The 26411-nt window shown below is 35.3% G+C and overlaps 1 long non-coding RNA gene across 2 annotated transcripts in view; it reads right to left on the reverse strand.

Annotated features, from left to right (window-relative positions):
- Nucleotides 1-26411, reverse strand: part of LOC129457490 (uncharacterized) — a 319456-nt gene that overhangs the window by 18720 nt on the left and 274325 nt on the right. The window contains exon 1 of one of the 2 annotated variants that reach the window (XR_008649272.2): nucleotides 15926-15956. The exons of the other annotated variant lie outside the window; for it this stretch is intronic. This is a non-coding gene — a long non-coding RNA (uncharacterized lncRNA). Of the gene's footprint in view, nucleotides 1-15925; nucleotides 15957-26411 lie in introns of those variants that run through there. 2 annotated transcript variants of the gene reach the window in all.

Genomic DNA, 26411 nt, shown 5'->3' on the forward strand with positions numbered 1-26411 from the left:
TCTAATTTACAGCAACTACCTTTCTTTTTTGTTTTTGTTTGTTTGTTTTGAGACGGAGTTTCACTCTTGTCACCCAGGCTGGAGTCCAGTGGTGCGATCTTGGCTCATTGCAACCTCCGCCTCCCAGGTTCAAGTGATTCTCTTGCTTCAGCCTCCCTAGTAGCTGGGATTACAGATGCCTGCCACCACGCCAGCTAATTTTTGTATTTTTAGTAGAGATGGGGTAGCTAGAATGACAGGCACCTGCTACCATGCCTGGCTACTTTTTTTTTTTTTTTTTTGTATTTTTGGTAGAGACGGGGTTTCATCATGTTGGCCAGGCTGCTCTCGAACTCCTGAGCTCAGGTGATCTGCCCGCCTTGGCCTCTCAAAGTGCTGGGATTACAGGTGTGAGCCACTGCGCCCAGCCGGCAACTACCTTTTACCCATCAACTTCCTCCAGGTGTGGTTCCTCTTCTTTATTTCTCCATATCTGTTGTTGACACTTGAATGGAACAAGATTCACTTACTCTAACTAAATAGTAAACAGTCACAGTCATGGAATCAGGAGCTTTCCATTGACTATGAAGATAGAAAATGTAATGACAACACTTACAATCTTTTCACAAGCTGATTCTAGAAACTAGGTCCTAGGCCGTGACTCACTTGAGATGTAAAGTGACAGAACAAGAGTAACCCAGTGAAAGCTCTCATAAATGAAGTTTTTATGTATATAGGACTAATGAAAACAAGAATAAGGTATAAGAAATATTCTTGAAGAATGTGAGGCACCTGAGCTGCACACTGAGAAGCAGTTGTCTCACAGCAAAATGAATACAGAACCCCCTTGTGAGACTGGTGTTGACATTGGATGTTATAGTTTGTGTCAAAGGCAATCTACGAGGGAGGCTGTCTACCTGCGGAAGGTCATGGAGTTAAACTGTCCGCCATGCTGACTCGGCACAGTGGCATTCATCACACCACACAGGTTTCTTCCACGGCAAACAGAACTTCCTCAGGCGTGAGAAGAAACCTGGCATTTTCTGCTACCTGCGGGCTTCTGCTTTTTGAAGCCAGGAAGGACATCTGTAAAAGTTGGCTGCCTGCATGGCAGACCACGCAAAATGCCAAGGAGAGTGATTTATGTCCCATCCTCTGAGACTAAACAGGAAATACACCCAGATTTTAGTAATGAAAGGTCAGGACAGGGAAACACTTTTATTATGCTCTTTTCAAAAAACCTAAAATAAAGACACAAAATTATTTCCACAATTTACTCATTTCCACTTAATGTAGCACTTCTATCCCTAAGTTCTGAATTGTGAAAGATATTTAAATATAGTATCACTTTTTAAAAGCATAAATCTCAGAGCTTCAATGTATTTCTCAAGGGTAAAAAGGTACAGTACATTTCCTTTCTTTAACTCATCCCTGTTTCGTTAAGAAAATTTGTTAATCAAGTAATGAGAATACAGTCAGAACACACAGCTCAGATAAGCAGTGGACTTAAGAATCATAACATTTTAAAGTTGGAAAGAGACATGATAATCATTAAGGGGTCAAATTCCTTCTTTTTTAGAAATATGTGAACTTGTGTCTGGGAAGTCAGATTAATTGCTAAAATTTCCCTTTGAGAACATAAAAAGCAAATAAAAGAAACAGTGGACTGTTTCTATATATTTTTTAGTTTTCATAATATCTTTAATATAGAAAATTGAAATATGAAGAGAATGGCTAGTGACTTAGTTCATTTTTATCTAACTTGGATTTGAAAAACAATATAGTGTTTTTTGTTTGTTTGTTTGTTTTTACTTGTCCATGTGCTCTGGTATTACTGCTTGACACTCTCAGTGACACTGTGATCAAGCAGAAGAAAGGCTATCAGAGGCTGAAGATAAACTTAATGAAATAAACCATGAAGACAAGATTAGAGAAAAAAGAATGAAAAGGAAGCAACAAAGCCTCCAAGAAATATGGGACTATGTGAAAAGACCAAACATACGATTGATTGGTATACCTGAAAGTGACGAGGAGAATGGAACCAAGTTGGAAAACCCACTTCAGGATATTATCCAGGAGAACTCCTCAACCTGGCAAGACAGGTCAACATTCAAATTCAGGAAATACAGAGAACACCACTAAGATATTCTTTGAGAAGAGCAACCCCAACATACATAATCATCAGATTCAACAAGGTTGAAATGAAGGACAAAATTTTAAGGACAGCCAGAGAGAAAGGTCAGGTTACCCACAAAGAGAAGCCTGTCAAACTAACAGCAGATCTCTCTGCAGAAATCCTACAAGCCAGAAGAGAGTGGGGGCCAATATTCAACATTCTTAAAGAAAAGAATTTTCAACCCAGAATTTTATATCCAGCCAAACTATGCTTCATACGTGAAGGACAAATAAAATCATTTACAGACTAGCAAATGCTCAGGGATTTTGTCACCACCAGGCCTGCCTTACAAGAGCTCCTGAAGGAAGCACTAAATATGGAAAGGAAAAATTTGTATCAGCCACTGCAAAAACATACCAAAATATAAAGACCAATGACACTATGAAGAAACTGCATCAAGTAATGTGCAAAATAACCAGCTAGCATCATGATGACAGGATGAAATTCATACATAACAATATTAACCTTAAATGTAAATGAGCTAAATGCCCCAATTAAAAGACACAGACTGGCAAATTGGGTAAAGAATCAAGACCCATCACTGTGCTGTATTCAGGAGACCCATCTCATGTGCAAAAATACACATAGGCTCAAAATAAAGGGATGGAGGAATATTTACCAAGCAAATGGAAAGCAAAAAATCAAACAAACAAAAAAGCAGGGGTTGCAACCCTAGTCTCTGATAAAACAGACTTTAACCAACAAAGATCAAAAAAGACAAGGGCATTACATAATGGTAAAGGGATCAATGCAAGAAGAAGAGCTAACTATTCTAAATATATATGTACCCAATACAGGAGCACCCAGACTTATAAAGCAAGTTCTTAGAGACCTACAAAGAGATTTAGACACCCACACAATCATAGTGAGAGACTTTAACATCTCACTGTCACTGTTAGATCAATGAGACAGAAAAATTAACAAGGATATTCAGGACTTGAACTCAGCTCTGGACCAAGCAGACCTAACAGACATGCACAGAACTCTCCACCCCAAATCAACAGAAGATACATTCTTCTCAGCACCACATAGCACTTACTCTTAAGTCGACCACATAATTGGAAGTAAAACACTCCTCAGCAAATGTAAAAGAACTGAAATCATAACAGTCTCTCAGAACACAGTGCAATCAAATTAGAACTCAGAATTAAGAAACTCACTCAAAACTGCACAACTACATGGAAACTGAACAACCTTCTCCTGAGTGACTACTGGGTAAATAACAAAATTAAGGCAGAAATAAATAAGTTCTTTGAAACCAATGAGAACAAAGACACATTGTACCAGAATCTCTGGGACACAGCTAAAGCAGTGTTTTGAGGGAAATTTATGTGTCTTGGGGTTGTTCTTCTCGAGGAGAAGGTATTGATGGAATACATCTCAAAATAATCAGAGCTATTTATGAAAAACCCATAGCCAATGTCATACTAAATGGGGAAACCTGGAAGCATTCCCTCTGAAAACTGGCACAAGGATGCCCTCTCACACCACTCCTATTTAACATAGTATTGGAAGTTCTGGCTAGGGCAATCAGGCAAGAGAAAGAAATAAAGAGTATGTAAACAGGAAGAGAGGAATCAAATTATCTCTGTTTTCAGATGACATGATTGTATATTTAGAAAACCACACTGTCTCAGCCCAAAAACTCCTTAAGCTGATGGACAAATCATCTAAGTCTCAGGGTACAAAATCAATGTGCAAAAATCACAAGCATTCCTATACACCAGTAATAGACAAACAGAGAGCCAAATTATGAGTGAACTCTCATTCACAATTGCTACAAAGGAATAAAATACCTAGGAATACAACTTACAAGGGATGTGAAGGACCTCTTCAAGGAGAACTACAAACCACTGCTCAAGGAAATAAGAGAGGACACAAACGAATGGAAAAACATCCCATCCTCATGGATAGAAAGAACCAATATCATGAAAATGGCCATACTGCCCAAAGTAATTTGTAGATTCAATGCTATCCCCATCAAGCTACCATTGACTTTATTCATAGAATTAGAAAAAAATTACTTTAAATTTCATATGGAACCAAAAAAGAGCCCATATAGCCACAGCAATCCTAAGCAAAAAGAACGAAGCTGGAGGCATCACACTACCTGACTTCAAACTATACAAGTCTACAGTAACCAAAACAGTATGGTAACTGGTACCAAAACAGATATATAGACCAATGGAACAGAACAGAGGCCTCAGAAATAACACCACACATCTATAACCATCTGAACGTTGACAAATCTGACAAAAACAAGCAATGGGGAAAGGATTCCTATTTAATAAATAGTATTGGGAAAACTGGCTAGCCATATGCAGAATACTGAAACTAGACCCCTTTTTTACACCTATATAAAAATTAACTCGAGATGCATTAAAGATTTAAACGTAAGACCTAAAACCATACAAATTTTAGAAGAAAACTTAGGAAATACTACTCAGGACATGGGCATGGGCAAAGACTTCATGACTAAAACACCAAAAGCAACTGCAACAAAAGCCAAAATTGACAAATGGGATCTAACTAAACTAAAGAGCTTCTGCACAGAAGAAAAAAAAACAAAAAAAAAAAACAAAAAAACCTATCATCAGAGTGAACAGGCAACCTATAGAATGGGAGAAAATTTTTGCAATTCATCCATCTGACAAAGGGCTAATATTCAGAATCTACATGGAACTTAAACAAAATTACAAGCAAAAAATAACCCCTTTGGAAAGTGGGCAAGGGATATAAACAGACACTTTTCAAAAGAAGACCTTTAGGTGGACAACAAACACATTAAAAAAACCTCATCATCACTGGTCATTACAGAAAGGCAAATCAAAACCACAATGAGATATCATCTCACGCCAGTTAGAATGTCAATCATTAAAAAGTCAGGAAACAACAGATGCTGGAGAGGATGTGGAGAGATAGGAATGCTTTTACACTGTTGGTGGGAGTGTAAATTAGTTCAACCATTGTGGAAAACAGTGTGGCAATTCCTCAAGAATCTAGAGCTATAAATACAATTTGATGCAACAATCCCATCACTGGGTATATACCCACAGGATTATAAATAGTTCTACTATAAAGTCACATGCACACGTATGTTTATTGCAGCACTGTTCACAGTAGCAAAGACTTGGAACCAACCCAAATGCCCATCAGTGATAGACTGGATCAAGAAAACGTGGCACATATACACCATGGAATACTATGCAGCCATAAAACAGAATGACTTCATGTCCTTTGCAGGGACATGGATGAAGCTGGAAACTGTCACTCTCAGTAAACTAACACAGGAACACAAAACCAAATACTGCATGTTCTCACTCCTAAGTGGGAGTTGAACGAGAAAATATGGGCACAAGGAGGGGAACATCACACACCAGGGCCTGTCAGGGGGTCGGGGGAAGGGGATGGATAGCATTAGGGGAAATACCTAGTGTAGAAGATGGGTTGATGGTTGCAGCAAACCACCATGGCACTTGTATACCTATGTAAATGCCTGCGTGTTCTGCACATGTATCCCAGAACTTAAAGTGTAATAATAAAAAAATGCAGAATAAAAATAAATGGAAAAAATATAAAAATCAGTCTTCTTGCTTGCTTACTATCTTTGCTTTCTTGATTTTTCATTTTCTCACATTCTTGCATCCATCCTTATCATATCATACAGAGTAGTTCTGCTGACCTAAAAATCCTGTGCTCTGAATATTCAACTTTGACCTCTGGCAACCACAGATGTTTTACTGTCTTCAGAGTTTCCCCTTTTACGGAATGCCATATTGTTGGAATCATATAGTACATAGCCTTTTCAAGTTAGTTTCTTTCACTTAGTGATATGCATTTAAGGCTCCTAAATGTCTTTTCAAGACTTGAGAACTCATCTCTTTTTACAACACAATAATATCCCATTTTCTAGGTGTACCATGGTTTACTTATACATTGACCTACTGAAGGACAACTTGGCTGCTTCTAAGTTTTTACAGTAAAACTACTAAAAACATCCATGTGCAGGTTTTTGTCTGAGCATAGAAGCACTATTGCTTTCTTGATTTTTCATTTTCTCACATTCTTGTTTTCTTGCTTTCTTCTTGCTTTTCAGTAAAGAAGTCAGGGGCACTTTGTAGCTGTCATACACTCAGGGTTCATTTGTTATAATTCACCAGTAATGTAATTCTTTTAAAATGTATAACAGATAGGCTGTGCAATCCACTTCAAACAATTAAGTATAAATCGATCATTTAGCTGGGAGAACCAACTTGGGAAATAATTGTGCAGTAACATTAGTCAATTTTGCTAATAAAAATAATATTTCACTAATATATTTTTCTTCAAAGGTGGCATATATGGGGTTTCATAAAGTAGGCAACTTCATTTTTTCCTTTATTTAAATGTCTAATCTTTGCAAGGCTTTAACTAGGGGACTTACCCAAAATGAGTTTCCAGATACATAAAATTCATACCCTTTCTTTTGCTTATACCTCACTATTTAATCCCACAGAGACATGAGCTCTTAATTAAAAACAAAGATAGATACACCTTGGTTCAAAATTGTTTTCATTTGAATGAGCACACTTGTGAAACTGATTTCCTCAATAGCAGGGCCAGGTGGAGAGATGGGGGTCACCTCTGTGTAGCAGCACGCTCCTCCCAGATCAATAGGAAGCCGGCAATGCTGTCTTCCTCAGTGACCAGATGGGCCAACTCCTACAGAATTGTCCACAGCCATTATTCTGTGCATCAGGCTGTGCAATTGATTTCACGATAACAGTCAAGAGGGAAAGGGCTGTCAGGCTTGACTGCCTCCTGTCAATGCAGGAGCCCTGGAAGAGTGTAATGCAGAAAATTTTTGTCAATTTGGGTGAGCTACGGTGAAATCCTGACAGGGTGATTCTTTACTTGTCATGCAGTTTGAAGGTGCAGTGGGAAATCTTCTCTTGGCTGCCTAGGCAGTGACTGGCCTGGCCAGAACAGTACGTTATGACACGTGGTTCAATTTAACGGGCAACTTCCATGGAGTACTGTTTTCTAAGCAGAGAAGAATAGAAAAGGTGGAAGTGAAGGGTTGAGTTTATTTTAAAATATTCCATTTCTCTCAGAATTCCTTCCTTGCCTTTCATATTATAAACTTATTTACCTGTCAGTTTATAAATTTCAATTATCTACAGAATACAAAATTTCCTCTCTGCTTGTAATCAAATAGTCAATGGGGGAAATGAAGAAACTAATGTCTCAGGAACAAGAATGTATACTCTGTAAGCATCACTGCAGTTATATTTTGGCTTGCACAGGGTAAATCAGGTTACAACAACTGTGTCGTGTACAGATGAATTTAAAATCGTGCATCAGGCTGTGCTAAATCATGTGAAAAGTGTTTGAATGAAAACATTAATTACATCTCTTAGGTAAACATCAAAGAAACTAGACAAGTCATGCTTTTGTTTTGTTTAATACTAGAAATGTCAGAGCTACTTGACTACAAATTCCCTGGGGCTGCTTTGTTTTGTCATATTTCATCTCCTGTACAACTTCATGAACATTTAGGTTGTTGCTCTATGATTTAAAAATAATGATGAAGTCAAAGTGTTTTTTTTCCCAAGCTCTTGCTAAAACTTTAATATAGCAACTTAGGGGCCCACTGGAATAAAAGGTAGTGTCCTGTTCAATATATCGTGAGTGCTCAGGTGCCTATTGGATAGAATTAAATCCACGGAATAAAAGATAAGCCAGCAACAAGTCACAGACTAGTAAACAACACAAGATGCAAGTGAGGTTTATTCTAGAATTAAATGGATTTTCTATTTGGAATATTTTAAAAAGAATCAAATCAAAACAAAGTAAACAAATGAAATTGCGTTATATGGTTTTAGATTAAGCTGTAGCTTTAAAATCGTTCAGTACTTATGTTGTTTTATAATTAGATAGAAGGTTATAAAAGATGCAATTTGTGTCTTCAAGGAGTTTACATTATAGTATTCATTTAATAAAGTTTTGAGCTCTTAGTAGAGGGATATGTTGAGCCACCTTGGCACTTTATTGGTATTTCTAAAAATTATGTTAAATCTGAGACATTAGGATTTTTTTATTTGTGATATTTGGTTACATATCATAAAAAGCTTAATTTTCTCTTTTGGCCTTAATAAATATATGTTCATAATTCTATTTGGTTGAAATATTTACTGTTGTTTACCATCAATGGTTTCAAAATAATCATGAATGATTCATACTTTTAGTATATTTTAAAGCATAATTATAAGTGATTAATATTTATAAGAAATAACATCCTGCAGCCCCTAATGAAATTTGATCTGAGATTCACTAAAAGTTAATTTTGAAAATAACGTGAAAATTTCAAATACAATAAATAAAATCTTAATTAATTAATTTACATTACACCTGCTTATTTATACATAGGTCAGTAAGATTTGCATATACTTTTCATGCTATTTGTTAAATTTGGCATTTGTCAAGGTAGAGTGGTCAATTTGGTGAAATGTTTTTTTCTGCAGTTGCTGAAATAATAGTTTGACTTAGTCAAGATGTACGATATTTTTATATATTGTTGGATTAAATTTGCTAATATTTCATTAAGGATATTTGCATCCGTGTTCATAAAAAATATTGACCTGTAGCTATCTTTTCTTGCAATGACATCATAAAATGAGCTAAAAGGTAGTTCCTTCTTTATTTTCCAGAAGATTTTGTGTAAGTTCAGCACTATGTTCCTTTTCATGTTGATAGACTTCAATAAAAAAGCCATCTGGACTCAAAGTGTCCTTTGAGGGACTATCGTGAATTGCAGACTCAAGTTTTATAAAACATATAGGGCAATTCAGCTTTTTAATTTATTCTTTGACAATTTTGACAACTTGTGCTTTCCAAGAAATTTGCACTTTTCATGTAAGTAGTTGAATTTATTACCACAAAATTATTCACAATACAGCCTTTCTACACTGTAATGTCTGAAGAATCTGAAGTGATGGCTTCTCTTAAATTTGATACTGTCCTTTTTATTTTGCTTTTTATCAGTCTAGCTAGAATATTATAAATTTTGTTGCCTTTTTAACTATGAATCTGTTTTAGTTTCATTTTTTTCTTCTCTATTGCTTTTCTGTTTTCCATTTTGTTGGTTTATACCCTCAGCTTTATTATTTCCTTCTTTCTACTAGCTTTAGATTGACTTTGATTGTCTTATTCTAGAGTCTCATGATGGAAGCTTAGGACATTGATTTTAGACCACTTTTCTTTTCAGATATAAATATTTAAAGCTGTAACTGCCTTCTAAGCACTGTTTTAGCTGTGTTACACAAATACATCTTGGTGAATTTATTTTCATTTAATGCAAAATGTTTTCTAATTTTTCTTATGATTTTCTTATATGAAATGTATTATTTGAAGAGTATTAATTTCTAAATATTTGTGAATAATCTAGATTCATTATTGTTTCTGATTTTAATTTGTATTCATTTTGATCAGAGAGCATGCTTTGTATTATTTCAAATTTTTAAAATGTGTTGTTCTCTGACTCCAAATATAATATACTTTGGTAAATGTTCCATATGCAATTGAATAGACTGTGAATTCTGTTGTTGGCTATGATGTTCTACAAATGTCAAGTAGGTCTAATTGTTGATAGTGTTGTCTAGGTCTTCTATATGTTTATTAGTTATTGGTCTACTTCTACTGATGAATTTTGAGTTGTTCAACAATTATTATGGATTTTTCCATTTCTCGTGAAAGTTGTCTCAAGTTTTTCTTCTTATATTTTCCTTCATTGTTTTGTATACACACATTCTGTATTTCTACATATTTTAAGAGTATACTTTTGAAACTAGTTCTTTTATCACTAAACACTCCTTTATCTTGGTACTATATCGTAACTGCCATTTTGTCTTACATTAATATGGTGAGTTTGGATGTCTCATAATTAGGGTTTAAACAATTTTTCTTCCATTTGTAAAGTCTAAATTTTAATTTAAATAATAAATGCATTTAATTGTAGACATCATATAGTTGACTTTTTATTATTTTTACTTTTAAATTACTAGAAAATCCCTTTGTTTCTCTTTATCCAGGTATTACACACTTGCAATACCCAATGTCCAATGTTATTTTTAAAATTGTGTTCATTTATCTATTTTTTTAATGATGAGAGGACAAATCTCCTGCGAGTTACTTCTTCATGACAGAGTAGAAGGCTTGTGCTTTATTTTTTAATTATAATTCAAGTAAAAATATACTATATAATATTAGAAAACATATATTGTGAGACCAGTGAGGCAGAAATATGAATTTATGAGTAAACTATGATGCAAAATTCTAATTATTAGGGAGAAACGTATTTATATTTAAAATGTGTAAGGGTGGATTTAAAAATCAGTAGATATTTAGATTACTTTGGATGCTCTTTAAATTCTTACCCAAACACTTTATTTGACAATAGCAACGCATACAATATTCTGGAAATTCTATCATTTTCATATATTTGAATTCATGATGACTTTTAAAATCAAGTTTAAATGTACTGTGGTTACACTGATTTTCCTCCTTCTTTTAAGGGTCCTTAACTGAAGACCACTGTGTACCACAAAATGTTTTTGACAGGTAGCAACAAGATGCCTTGTTGGAGAATATTTTAGTTAAAGAATGAGTTGTAATCAAAGACAAGACAAAATGTGAAAATGAGTCTTTTATGTTCAGAGAACAGCAAGAAGCCCCAGTGTTCTTGTTTGAATTGACTTTACTGTGAAGGCAATAGAGGTATGTATGCACACTCAGACACACATAAGATATACACATTTATATATTACACCACTATATATAAAAATATATACATATATATCACTCATGTGACCATTTACACATGATTTTAGATTTTATTCTGTGATAAAGTGGATGCTAGTATAGGTCTTTGGGCAAACAAAATACCATGATAAGACGTTATCTACATAAAGATTAACTTAGTGATATACAAAAATGAATGTTGATGGGAAGAAGGGTAGGTAGAGAAATTATTGCAGTTATGTAAGTATTGGGCTCTAGAGCTTGGAGGAAGGCTAAAGAATGAATGACAAAACTGTTTTGAACTTAAATATATAAATTATAAATTTAAACTGAAGATTTTTTGTTTCTCATTTGAAAAATTGTTATGAATAAACATTTCTAGCAAAATTTTATAAGCAAATAATTTTTTGAATATTTAGAGGAGGATAGCAAATTGTTCCTAAAATTACATTTTATTGTATCTTGCTGTTCCTTTCATACAGTAAGCACAAAAATGTTTTGTTAGCCTAACCCAGGCCACAGTCATTTTTCTCAGGTGACCCTGATTTATCTGGCTCTTGTAAGGCTTCAGGCATCAAGAAAAGTTTTGGTAGGCCTGAAGCCTTCTGGTAAAATTCCTGTGTGTTTGGTACTTAAATGCTTCAACTAAAATGAATTGAAGCAAATTTTTAACTAATATGGTAACTGTATCTGTATTTTTTCTCTATGACAATTGTTAAAGTTTTTCCAATCCAAAATTTAGTAGCTTAAAATAACAATGTATTATTTATGACAGTTCTTTTGGATTGACTAGTGAGTTCTACTGTTTTATTGCATCATTTCTGCTGAGGCTGTGGCATGAAAGGAAAGTCTAAAATGTCATCACTCACATGACTGTTAACTGATCCTGGCTTCTGGCTGAGAATTCAGTTGGTGCTAGTAGCAAAGGGCTTTAGTTCCCCACCATTTGTAAATCACTTTGCTGCTGCCTGAGCTTCCTCACAACATGGTGATCTAAGAGTAGTTGAACTTTTTACAATAGGCTGGCTTTCAAGAAAAGCAGAAACTGCTAGACTTTCAAGTTTTTATTCTGAAACTGGAGGAGTGTCAATGTTGCTGCATTCTATTGGTAAAAGCTGGTCATAAGATGTGGCCAAAGTCACAGAGACAAGTGTCTATCAGTGTGTAAACACCAGGATGTGGTTTAATGGGGAAAGCTGAAGATGCAGTCTAATGTTCTATAAATAAAGATCATCACTGCTTTCTTTCTTCAGTGACCTCTCTAGCTTTTTGTTACAGTCCCGAAAGATCATACTTGTTTTGTCATCAATGCCAACATTATAAATTAACTAAGCCTGACTTTTCAGAAATTTCTAAGGTAAAACACTTTTCCCAAAAATTTTGATTTCATGAGGCATTATAAATCTTAGACATTAGAATATAAAGAAATCAATGTTCTTTACATGAATATAAAAATATATTTTTGAAATATTGAAGCTGATTTTTATTAAGAATTGCGTTTTCATAATCCTGAAAACTGCTTTAATTATGTATTAATGCTTTTCACTGCAGAGAGCAAATAATTCATCACATTGTGGTGTGTGTGTGTATGTGTGTGCATGTGTGTGTGTGCACACATGACATAGATTATCATATATCATGTATGTATTATTTCTATCACTGTGATGTCAATGAATTATATAAATAAAAGTGAAAATTTAATTAACATTGTTAAAAATAAACATTATCAATTTTCTTCAATTCATGGAAAAAATGGTATTAGAAGTTCCTAAGAGAATAAAACAGGAAAACTTTTAGCCTTTTTTAGAAGCTCACAGATTATGATTTTGATTTTGCAGGTGTTATTTTTTGTGTTTTTTTATTTATTGTATCTCTTTGTGAAAGAAAACACAATTAGTATGAATAGTAAGTAGAAACATGAAACACTCCAAAATCTTTCTCAGCTAAATAGTTTATACTTTTCTACTTGCTAATCTCTATTCCCATGAAAGCAAATAAACCATCAAACAACAAGGCCACAGAAGCACGGAAATGGCAGTCAGTCTTTTATTTTTATATTCAATAGAACTATAGCCAAGGGACCTGTATTTTTGTATCTGCTTAATATCACATGTATGAATAGTGAATGCAAATGCTGCTGACAAACAGTTAATAAAGTTATCTTGAGAGTTTTACTTTGAGGATTTTTCAGTTTACTAAGACAAAAATTGCTTTCAACACTTTAAATGTGGTCACATTGTTTAGATACACATCCTCAAGTGTCCTAAATCACAGATATGTATCTTAAATGTCATTGGGGACTGCTCGTGTTAATCCATCCTTTTTTAGATGAACATGCCCTTGGCAGTTCCATTCAGAATTCAATGATGCTGTTTAATTGACAATTTAAAATTTGCAACATGCAATGCCTCTATCCCTAATCCCCAAACTATATTTATATCTCTTGTAAGTCATAAGCAGGCCAAGGACACTGAGGTCTTTAAGTTTCAAGAGCCTGTGGGATCTGGAATGTATATCAGCCTGTACATATGTAACCTGCTGAGAAATAGCAGTGGTGCAGAAAAATATGATTCTATTCCTTGATCAGTATAAGTTAAATGGTTCTTTATTTCCTCCCTTTCATTATGTATTTCTAGCTCAATGCTGTGAAACCTACTGACAGTAAATCCCTAGAAACTAGGGTATGAGAGAGAAGAATTTGTTTACTTGTAGGGAAATTGCAATTACCTCCTACAGTTTTTTGGGGATACAATTTGCAGACCACTTGCGTTGAGTGTAATCTTTACCAAGGACAAATTTTTTTGTTTGTGATGGAATTTAAGAGTCTTTCTGAATATGCAAGAGAGGAGGAATTTTGTGACAGAAGAAATTTGCTGTTATCTTAATAAATAACAAAAATAAAATAACTATACCGATTTATAATGTCTTAGGTTGCTAATAGCTGGAGGGATAAAATAAAAGAAGGAGCAGTTCATGAAAATAATAAAGACAGAAAACAACTCACTGAATAAGAAAAAATAATCAAAATATATGGTCATCATCTCAAATTTCATACACAAACATGAAAATTTACATTTTCAATAATTTCACATTTTTATTATAACACTAATATAGATATTTTATTTTATTTCACTTAAGAGATGTTTAAAAAGAAATAAGCATCTCTGCCTGTACTGTGTGGTTTAATAATTATTGTTTCTGTCAGAGACTTAAAAAATAGAAAAGTTAAAAAAGTGATAGTGAGAAAGCCAGTATTTTAAGGATGCCTTAATTATATATACATTTAGAAGAAAGTAAGAAGATTAAGTAAAAAAGTTCAGCAATTGAATGTTTAAAATCATTTCTGATGAAAATATTGACCATTATGATTTGTAGATGACAGTGTGTTGCACACGCAGAGAACACTACGGTGTACTAGAGAAAGCAAATGAATATATGAAAAAAAAGTACGGATTAAAATTTAAGAATTTTAAGAAATGTAAGAACTTCACATGTATTTAAATACTATATCGAAAACAACTCTGACAGCGTCTCCATTTTTTAATCTTGAAGTAGAGGTATATTAGGGAAGGAAGTCTGCCTTAACTCCTTTGAAAATTTTCCTAAAGAGCAGGTGAGATATTCAATTAGAGCCATTTTTTTAAAACTCAAAAACATAGCTCACCTTGGCCTAAAATAGAATAACTGATACAAGACTTAGCTACTCAAAAATTTTTAAAATGCTGCAGAATTAGACAAAATATATGTAGCTACTCTTTCTTAGGCATTGGACAAGAGTCAATATAGGACCGTAATTCTTTATATAAGGGAAATATGTGAGATTTTTACCCAGCTTTGTGCCTGGGAGCACTTTTCTGACTGTGGCCCCTGGAAGAGAAGCCCAGGAGAATGTGATGATCTCTCTAATGTTAGTAGGCATCGAGAGGATTCCCCGGAAACTGAAGCAGCTGAAACTCATAGGCAGAATTCTGAAGAGAAAAGAGTTGCCGAGGAAGTTAGGTTAGATAAAAATTCAAGAAGGGCTTCCACATGAGTTCGTGATTAATGTCTGCAGTGTTCGTTCACAGGGTGAGGCTCTGCAAGGTTGAGGAGAGAGTAGGTGTTGCTGGGATAAAAAATAAATCAAGATTCCTCAGGTAACATGTTGCTGAAAGAAGTTGGAATTTTAGGCCGCCTACCATGTTCTGAATAAGAGAGCATTTGGCTGAGACCAGAACTTTAAAAATAAGGAACATGCTATAGAGTAAAGCCAATATCACAGAACTAAGCAGAACTGCAGAGAACTAAGCAAGACTGCAGTAGACTTGCTCCAGAAAAAAAAAAAAAAAAATGATGATGATGACTAACAGGATAAAGAGAAATCTACTGGTAGTTCAAATTCAATTCCTGCTAGAGCAAAAGTAAATACTTTTCAAAAAAAGGTAACAAAAAACAAATTATCTGTAACGTATCATCAACAATGCCTGGTATGCAATTAAAATCTACTTGACATGTAAAGAAATAAAGAAAATATTATCCTTAAACAAGAGAAATAAAAGTCAATAAGAGCCAATTCTGTCATGACTTGTAAGTTAGAATAAGCAGACAAGAACTTTAAAATGCCTGTTTTAAATATAATCGAGGAAATAAGAAAAGGTAGGCATAGTGAATAATCAGATGAAAAATCTCATAGAACTAGAAACATTAAATAAGAAACAAATAAAAATCCTATAGTTGATTAGTAAAATATCAAAATGTTTAAAAAGAATCACAAAAGATTCTTAGCAAAAGATTGTGGACTAAAAAAAGAAATCAGTGAACTTGAAGACAGATTAATAGGACATAAAACATTAAAGAAAAATATTGAACAGAGCTTTATTGACCTGTGGGGCAATATCTCTTAGTTTAACACATGTACAAATGAATATCACAAGAAGAAAAGAGAAAAGTGGAACTGATAAAAATAACTGAAAAATAAGCAAAAGATTTTTTAAAAAATAGTGTAAAACCTACCTTTTGTGGTATAATGCATCTGCAAATGCACAGATCATAGAAGGGCACTCACAGGGCACCTCAAATAGGATAAACACACAAACACACTGAGAATCTGGGAACACTGTAGTTAAGCTAGTAAGAATAAAACAGAACATCAGAAAAAGATGATGTTACAAAAAGGTGCATTACAATTTGAAAACAGTTTGCTTTTTGTCAAACTAATAGAGGCCAGTGAATGATGGAACATCTTTCAAGTGTTGGGAAAAGAAAAAAGAAAAAAAAAAACCTGCCAAACTTGAATTCTACATTTAGCAATATGTATCCATTGAAAATGAGGGTGAAATAAAGATAGTGCCACATATTCAGAAGTACAAAGGGTTCACTTGTAGCAACTTTTCATTATAGCAAATGCTAATGAATGTCCTTATGCTAGACGGAAACTTTGCTATGCAGTAACAAAAACTGAGCAAAAGAATTGTTATATATATGGATATATATACGATACCTGTTTGTACTTTTAAATCCTATAAAACACAATAATAATTTTAAGAGAAAGTATTTTTATTGTATTTTGGAACTAAAAGGTATAATTGGATTGTTTGTAACACAAAAGGTAAATGCTTGAAGTGGTGGATACCACATTTACCTTCATATGATTATTATGCATTGCATACATGTATCAAAATATATCATGTACTACATAAGTATATACACCTGCTATCTACCCACAAAAATTAGTAATTGAAAATTTAAAAAATGTATTTAGGGAAGAGAAAGTATTTAAAGAAGTTAATTATGTCATAATAGCACAAAGGATATAGAAGTATAAATGCAATTACACTAATGAAAATTTCTTACATTTTATATATAGAGTTGCAATATTAACTTTATATTCAAAAACGTATATTTTATTTCCCAGAGTAATGCCAGAAAGGTAATACAAAAACATAAAGATAAAAGAAAGTTTATTAAAACACAAAGAAAAAAGAAGACCTTGTCCCATAAAATTGCAGAAATAAAAACAAACGACCTGAAAAATGAACAAGACAAATACAAAACAAATGGAAAGGCAGTATTATTTAACCTAAATATCTCAATTTTTATATTAAATATGTATTGACTAGATACTGTGGATAAAAGTAGAAATTGTTAGACAGTATGTAAAAGTAGTCCCAATTATACGTTATCTATATGTATTTAAACATAAATACACTAAAAGCTTAGAGGCAAAGGGATGGAAAAATATGATATGAAAATTATTTATATAAAGTCTGCATTAATATATTAACAGAAAAATGTGACTTTTAGTAGAAATAGTATTTACAGAGATTTAAAGGCCTATACCAGAATGACAAAAAAATTAATTCATCAAGAATTGACAATCTGAAATATGCATTCACCTAATAATGAAGCCTTAAAATATATGATGCAGAAACTATCAGTTCTATTGAAAGAAATGGGAAAATACACATTCATAGATTTATTTTTTTACACCCCCCTTTTAGTAACGTATAGAACAAATAAATATAAGGATACAGAAGATTTGAATTACACTATTAATCAAATTGACCAAATTAACATTTATAGAAGCCTGTAGCCAATAAATATAGAATATACAATGTTTTTAAGTACACATAGAATGCTTAAAAACTAAACTCAAAAAGTCACAATATTTTAAAAGCAAATCTTACAGAATATGATGTCTGACCACAACTAGAAAGCAATAATAGTAAGATACCTAAAAATTACTCAAATAATTTAAAACTTCCAATTAATACCAAGATCAATGAAAAAAAGTACAGAGAAATTAGGAGACGTTTTACATTACTAAATGAAAACCCTAATCTAACCATAACCCTAATAATAGACAACATAAACTTTGTATGGTACAACCTAAGAATTGCTTAGAAGAATATTCATAGCCTTAAAAGATATCTTAGAATATACTACAGTGTATATCTGAACTGATAGTCATGAGTCCTGGGACTGGAGTGTAATAAAGAAACAGATCACATTACTGCCTCTCTAAGATGTGGAGGCAGCTCAGTCCCCTCACCCTCCATGAAGACCTCAGTGCATTTCACCAGGAGCTCTCCCTAGCCATACTCATTAGGGCTGGTGCCTGTGTTTGTTATTGGGGTATTAATGAGCAAGCCCAGCTGTGTCCTCCTGCCCCACTGAAGAGGAAGCTCAGGGTACCAGGCACTCCACTGTCCTGTCCATCACCTGAAGCAACAGAAACCACCCCATAGTAGACAAACATCAAGTACATACCCATCTGCTTGTGCCACAGCTGGCTTTTGCCTATAATTGCCACCTACTGGCCTGCACTTTGAACAGCACAGGCTAGTATAAAACCTGCTGAAAGAGGCATGTAGGGCTACAGAGGCAAAGACAAAAGGCCCGACCCGACATATTCTATAGACCATCATTCAGTTCCAATAGCCACACAAAATATAAAATATCTAGGAATAGGTTCTACCATGGAACTGAATAATCTCTAAAGGGAGAAATACAAAGCACTGATAAAAAATTAAAAATAAACAAACATATTGAAAAGGATACCAGGCTCATGGATCGGAGGAATCAATATAATTAAAATACCCATATTACCCAAAGCAATCTATAGAGTCGATGTAATTTCTACCAAATTAACAGTGTCATTTTTCCAATTTAGAAAAAAACAATTCTAAGGTTCATATGAAAGCAAAAAAATTTAAACAGCCAAAGGACTACTAAGCACAAATAACAAATCCAGAGGCAACACATTATCTTACTTCAAGTTATACTGTAAGACTATAGTAAGTATCACAGCGTTGTACTTGTCCAAACGTAGACACATCCATCAATGGAATACAAGAGAGGACACAGAAGAAAAGCCATATACCCAAAACCAACTGAAATTTGATAATATAAGCATAAATAAACAATCAGAAAAGCATAACCTATTTAATAAATGGTGCTGAGAAAACTGGCTAGCCATATGCAGAAGAATTAAACCAGACCCCTGTCTCTCATCATATAAAAAATTAACCCAATTAGGGTTAAAGACCTAAACGTAGGATCTGAAACTATAAAAATCCTTGAAGAAAACACAGGATAAACACTTCTGTTCACTGGCCTAAGCAAAGAATGTATAACAAAGCCTCCCAAAGCAAATGCAACAACAACAATAAAGAGGACTTAATTAAAGTAAAATGATTCTAGGCGGGGCATGGTGGCTCACGCGTGTAATCCTAACAATTTGGGAGGCCAAGGCGGGGGGACCACTTGAGGTCAGGAGTTCAAAACCAGCCTGGTCAACATGGTGAAACCCTGTCTCTACCAAAAATACAAAAAAAAAAAATAATAATAATAACCAGGCATGGTAGAAGGTGCCTGTCATTCTAGCTACTCAGGGAGCCAGGAGAATCACTTGAATCTGGGAGGTGGAGGTGACAGTCATCTAAGATCCTGCCACTCCACTCCAACCCCAGGAGACAGAGCAAGACTCCATCTCAAAATAAAATAAATAAATAAATAAATAAATAAATAAATAAAATGATTCTGATAGTAAAGGAAAAAATCAACAAAATAAACCGATTATCTACAGATTGGGAGAAAATATTTACAAATTATGCCTCCAAAAAGGACTAATATTAGGAATCTAAAAGGAATTCAAATAGCAAGAAAACAAACAACAACATTAAAAACTGGGAAAACGATATGAACAGATATTTCTCAAAAGAAGGAACACAAGAGGCTAACAAACACATAAAAAACTGCTCAACATCACTAATCATCAGAGAAATGCAAATTAAACCACACTGAGATATCATGTTACAACAGTCAAAACGGCTTTTATTAAAAAGATAAGATAAAAATTGCTGACATGGATGTGGATAAAAGGATACACTCAAACACTGCTGGTGGGAATGTAAATTAGTTCCATTTCTATGGGAAACAGTATAGAAATATCTCATAGAACTAAAAATAGAACTACAATTCAACCTGGCAATTCCATTACTGGGCATCTATCCAAAGGAAAAGATATCACTATATAAAACCCTATTTCTGCTCTAAGATGGCCAACTAGATGCAGCCTGGAGGAACACCTCTTACTGAGGGACTGGGACATCGGGAAGACTGGCGCACTCCTAGCAGATCTTTAGAGGGAAGGCACTGACAGCAGATGGAGGAAAGACCCAGAGGCTGGGCTGAAGGGGGAGGAAGTTGGGAGCCCTGCATGGGGCTACGACACACCAGAACTCATTCCTGACCCTCAGAGGGGGCAATTTGAACAGGCAAGGAGCAACCCACTTTTGCCATGGGCCTCTAGAATCCCAGCAGGAGGAGACCCCTCAACCACCACAGACTCCTGAGTTGGCAGGGAAAGCTGCTTAGAAAAGTGGCAGGGGCAGTACTCCAGCCAGTGTAGCACCCAGAGGGTTTGGTGTAGCAGCATCTGTGGTGGAGCATGGCCAAGGATGTCCATCCCTCTAGGCTCGATTTGCTCCCATAGGAGACTTTAGACCTAACAGAACTCTCGTACCTGAATTCTGCAAGGCAGTGGTGCCCATGAGACAGGATCAGTTAGACCTTGGCACTCCTCGGTCTACAGGCCTCTCCTGGGGCCCCAGCCTTGCCACATCTGCTTGCAGTGCAGGCCACAGGTACTTCCTGGGGCCTGCATCATAGCTTCTGGGCCGGTGGGCCATGCCTGACTAACAGAGTTCCCCAGCAGAGCAGCCCCTCCCCATAAACATGCACCAGTTTGCCTGTGGTGTCCACCAAATGCAGTTTCACCTTTGCCAGTTTTCCTATAGGTACTCGCCATGGTTACCCATTAAATTGCATTGCTGGTGCATGTGTAAATGAGCAGACAGCTTTCCCTTCCCCACCTGTGCACATGTGTGCATGCACCCTGCCATGCCACTGCTGCTGCTGGTTTTGTGAGTGTGCCCCCTCCACTCCATTGCACCACCATTCTGTCACAGCATTTGCAGGCAGAGAGCCCTCCAACCCCATCCTCACCAGTGCCAGCAACTGCACTGGGGCGGCCTTTGCAAAACTAGGCACAGAAAACAGCGCCTGTGTGGTCACTGTTACCAGCATGAACATGCACAGGAGGTGCACACAGTCCTGTGCTTGCCAGCACCCCACCCCTGTGCTAACACTACCACCAGCAAGAATGCATGCAGTTACTGGCAGGGGCATGCTGCCTATGCCATACTACCACTGCCGCTGGCACAAATGCTGGCATGGAGGCTGGCATCCCAGCACCTTCCAGCAGCTTGCCACAGCTGATGATCATTCACCCTGCCATGCTACTACTGCCACTGCTCTTGGCACATGTGAACAAGGAGAGATCCCATAGCCACCACTATACATATTGCTTTGGCTGGCATCAGCCATTGGAGTGTTGTGACCAGTAGTCCAGGAGCACCTCAGCCTCTTCTGCACAGCAGTTTCCTAACTGCAAGTAACCAGAGATTAAAGCCACAGCTGATTCCAGTCCCCTAGAATTACAGCACACAGTCAAGGAGTCCTGAGCTGAGGCTTGGTTCCTTAAAATCTTCTAGTTAACAAAGCCACCTTATACCACAATCAAACCCCCAAGGCAAGGTCATCCAAAAAGAAATAAATAAACCCATCCAAAGGACATTAACTTCAAAGATTGAGGGAACATCAGCCCACAAAGATGAGAAAGAACCAGTGCAAGAACTCTGACAACTCAAAAAACAGTGTTTTCTTTCCTCCAAATGACTGAACTAGTTCTTCAGCAAGGATTTTAACTGGGCTGAGGTGGCTGAAATGAAATTCAGAATATTGATGGAAATGAAGATCACTGAGATTCAGGAGTATGTTGAAATCCAGTGTAAGGAAGCTAAGAATCATAATAAAATGAGACATGAGGTGATAGACAAAATAGCCAGCATAGAAAAGAATGTTAACTGACCTAATAAAGCTGAAAAACATTCTACAAGAATTTCATAATGCAATCACAAGTATTAACAGCAGAAGGGACCAGGCTGAGGAAAGAATCTCAGAGCCTGAAGACTGGTTTTCTAAAATTAGACAGTCTAACAAGATCCAAGAAAAAAAAAATAAAAAGGAAGAAACAAAACCTCTAAGAAACAGGTCTTATGTAAATAAACAAAATCCATGACTCATTTCTGTCCCTAAAAGAGATGAAGAGAATGGAAGCAACTTGGAAAACATATTTCAGAGTATCATCCATGAGAAAATCCATGAGATAGAGAGGCCAACATTACAATTTAGGAGATGCAGAGAATCCCCACAAAATACTTAACAAGAAATTCATCCCCAAGACACATAACCATCAGATTCTCCAAGGTCAAAATGAAAGAAAATGTATAAAAGGCAGTTAGAGAAAAAGACAGGTCACCTACAAAGGGGATCCTATCAGACTAACAGTGGAACTCTCAGCAGAAACCTTACAAGCCAGAAGATATTGGGGTCCTATATTCAACATTCTTAAAGAAAAGAAATTCCAACCAATAATCTCACATCTGGCCAAACTAAGCATCATAAGCAAAAAACAAGTAAGATCCCTTCCAGACAAGCAAATGCTGAGGAAATTTGTTACCACCATACGTGCCTTACAAGAGCTCCTGAAGGAAGCACTAAATATGGAAAGGAAAGACCCTTACCAGCCATTACAAAATCAGGCTTAAGTACACAGACCAGAGACACTATAAAGCAACCACACTAACAAATGTGAATAATAAACAGCTAACAACGTGATGAAAGGATCAAATCCACACATGCCAATACTAACCTTGAATGTAAATGGCTAAATGCCTATATAAAAGGCACAGGAGTGGCAAGCTGGATAAAGAAGTAAGACTCAATGCTGTGGTATCTTCAAGAGACCCATCTCAAATGCAATGACATCCACAGGCTCAAAATAAAGGAATGGAGAAACATCTACTAAGCAACTGGAAAAAAAGATAAAAGCAGGGTTTGCAATTCTAATTTCAGAAAAAATAGATTTCAAACCAACAACGATTTAAAAAAAAAAGACAAAGAAGGGCATTACATAATGGTAAAGTGCTCAACTTAACAAGAAGACCTAACTGTTGTGAATATATGTGCACCCAACACAGGAACACCAAAATTCATAAAGCAAATTATTAGAGACCTTCAAAGATACTTAGACTCCCACACAATAATAATGAGAGAATTCAACACCCCTGTGAGAATAAAATATCACTGAGGGAGAAAATTAGCAAATATATTCAGGACCTGAACTCAACACTGGATCAAATGGATATGCTAGATATCTACAGAACTCTCCACTCAAAAAAAAAGAGAATATACATTCTTCTCATCTGCACATGGCACATACTCTAAAGTTGACCACATAATGAACATAAAAAAATCCTCAGCAAACAAAAAAGGACAAAAATCGTATCAACCACTCTCTCGATGACAGCAAAATAAAACCATAAATCAAGACTAGGAAACTTACTCAAAACCATACCATCACATATGAATTAAGCAACTTGCTCTTTAATGACTTTGGGGTAAATAATGAAATTAAGGCAGAAATCAAGAAGTTCTTTGAAACTAAAAAAAAAAAAAACAAAAAACAAAGGTACAACATACCAGAATCTCTGGGACACAGCTAAGGCAATGTAAGGAGGGAAATTTTTAGTAACACATGTCCACATCAAAAAGTTAAAAAGATCACAAAGTAACAACCTAACATAGCTAAAAGAAACAGGGAAGCAAAGGCAAACTAATTTCAAAGTTAGCAGGAGACAAGAAGTAACCAAATTGGAGCCCCATTGAGGGAGATTGAGACACGCACACAAAAAACACTCAAAAGATCGAAGAGCCAGATTCTGTTTGTTTTTTCTTGAAAAAATTAAAAAGATAGACCACTAGCTAGATTAATAAAGAATAAGAGAGAAGATCCAAATAAACACAATCGTAAATGACAATGGGAATGTTACCATTGACCCCAAAGAAATACAAATAACCACCAGAGACTGGTAAGGACATCTATATGCAATAGATGAATATAGAAGAAAATCTAGAAGAAATAGATAGAAATCGAAATAGAAAATCTAGAAGAGATGGATAAATTTCTAGAATAGAACTAGAAAATCTAGAAGAAATGGATAAATTCCTGGACACACACCATCCCAAGACTGAACCAGGAAGAAATTGAATACCTGAAAAGACAAAATTAAATCAGTAATAGTCTACCAACCAAAAAAAGCCCAGGATCAGACAGATTTGCAGATGAATTTTATCATATATACAAAGAAGAGCTGGCACCATTCCTACTTAAAGTCTTATTAAAAAACAAAACAAAAAAACATTGAGAGGGGGCCTCTCCCCCAACTCAGTTTATAAGGCCAGAATCTTCCTGATACCAAAACCTCACATAGACACAACAACAACAAAAACACAACAACAAACTTCAGGTCAATATCCTTCATGAACATTGAGGCAAAAATTCTCAACAAAATACTTGCAAACTGAATTAAGCAGCACAGCAAAAAAAAAAAAAAAAAAAAAAAACAAAAAAAAACTAATCAACCACAATCAAATAGGCTTTATCCCTGAGATGCAAGTTTGGTTCAACATATGCAAATCAATAAATGTGATTCATCACATAAACAGAACTGAAGACCAAAACTTCATGGTCATCTCAGTAGATGCAGAAAAGGCTTTGACAAAATTCAACATTCATTCATGTTACAAACTATAAATAAACTAGGTATTGAAGGAACATACCTCAAAATAGCAAGAGCCATCTATGACAAACCCAAAGCCAACATCATACTGAATGGGCAACAGCTGGAAGTATTCCTGTTGAAAACTGGCACAAGACAATGATGCCCTCTCTCACCACTCCAATTCTACATAGTATTGGAAGTCCTGGCCAGAGCAGTCAGGCAAGAGAAAGAAATAAAAGACATCCAAATACAGAGAGAGGATGTCAAACTATCCCTGTTTGCAGATGACATAATTCTATAATTGGAAAACCACATAGTCTCAGCAAAAAATCTCCTTAAGCTGATAAACAACTTCGGCAAAATTTCAGGATACAAAATCAATAAACAAAACTCACTAGCATTCCCATGTACCAGCAACAGCCAATCAAAGAGCCAAATCAGGAATGCAATTACATTCACAAATTGCCCCAAAAGAAATAAAATACATAGGAATACAGCTAACTAGAGAGGTAAAATATTTCTACAATGAGAATTACAAAACACTGCTCAAAGAAATCAGTGATTATACAAACAAATGGAAAAATATTCCATGTTCAGGGTTAGGAATAATCAATGTCATCAAAATGACCATACTACCCAAAGCAATTTACTCATTCAATGCTATTCTTATTAAACCACAAATGACATTCTTTAGAGAATTAGAAAAAAATCTATTTTAAAATATGAAACCAATAAAAAAAGAGCCCGAATAGCCAAGACAGTCCTAAACAAAAAGAACAAAGCAGAAGGCATCATGCTAACTAACTTCAAACCATACTACAGGGCTAGAGTAACCAAAACAATATAGTATTGGCATTAAAATAGTTACATAGACCAATGGAACAAAATAGAGAACCCAGAAATAGAACTGCACACCTACAACCATTTGATCTTCTAAAGCTGACAAAAACAAGCAATGGGGAAAGGACTCCCTATTCCATAAATGGATAGCTATTCCATAGCTGGGATAACTGGCTAGACATATGCAGAAAATTGAAACTGGATTCTTTGCTTACATCATATACAAAAATCAACTGAAGATGGGTTAAAGACTTAAGTGTAAAACCCAAAATTATGAAACCCTGGAAGACAACCTAGGAAATACCATTTAGGATATAGGAGGAACTGGCAAAGGTTTCATGATGAAGGTGGCAAAGATTTCATGATGAAGGTGCCAAAAGCAATTGCAACAAAAGCAAACACTGACAAATGAGTTCTAATTAAACTAAAAAGCTTCTGCATAGCAAAACAAATTATCAACAGGGTAAACAGACAACCGACAGAATGGGAGAAAATTTCTGCAAACCCTGCATCTGACAAAGGTCTAATATCTGGCATCTATAAGGAACTTAAACAGATTTACAATAAAAAAAACAAACAATCCCGTTAAAAAGTGGGCAACAGACACTTTTGAAAAGAAGACATAGTTGTGGCCAACAAGCATATGAAAAACAGCTCAGCATCTCTGGTAATTAAGGAAACGCAAATCAAAACCACAGTGAGGTACCATCTCACACCAGTCAGAATGACTATGATTAAAACGTCACAAAATAATAGATATTGGTGAGGTTGTGGAGAAGAGGGAATGTTCATACACCCTTGGGAATGTAAATTAGTTCAACCATTGTGGAAAACAGTGTGGCAATTCCTCAAAGAGCTAAAAACAGAAATTTCACTCAACCTAGCAATCCCATTACTGGGTATATACCCAAAGGAATATAAATCATTTTATTATAAAGACGCATGCACATACATATTCACTGCAGCACTAT

Source organism: Symphalangus syndactylus, chromosome 11, assembly GCF_028878055.3.
Source record: "Symphalangus syndactylus isolate Jambi chromosome 11, NHGRI_mSymSyn1-v2.1_pri, whole genome shotgun sequence".
Lineage (NCBI taxonomy): Eukaryota > Metazoa > Chordata > Mammalia > Primates > Hylobatidae > Symphalangus > Symphalangus syndactylus.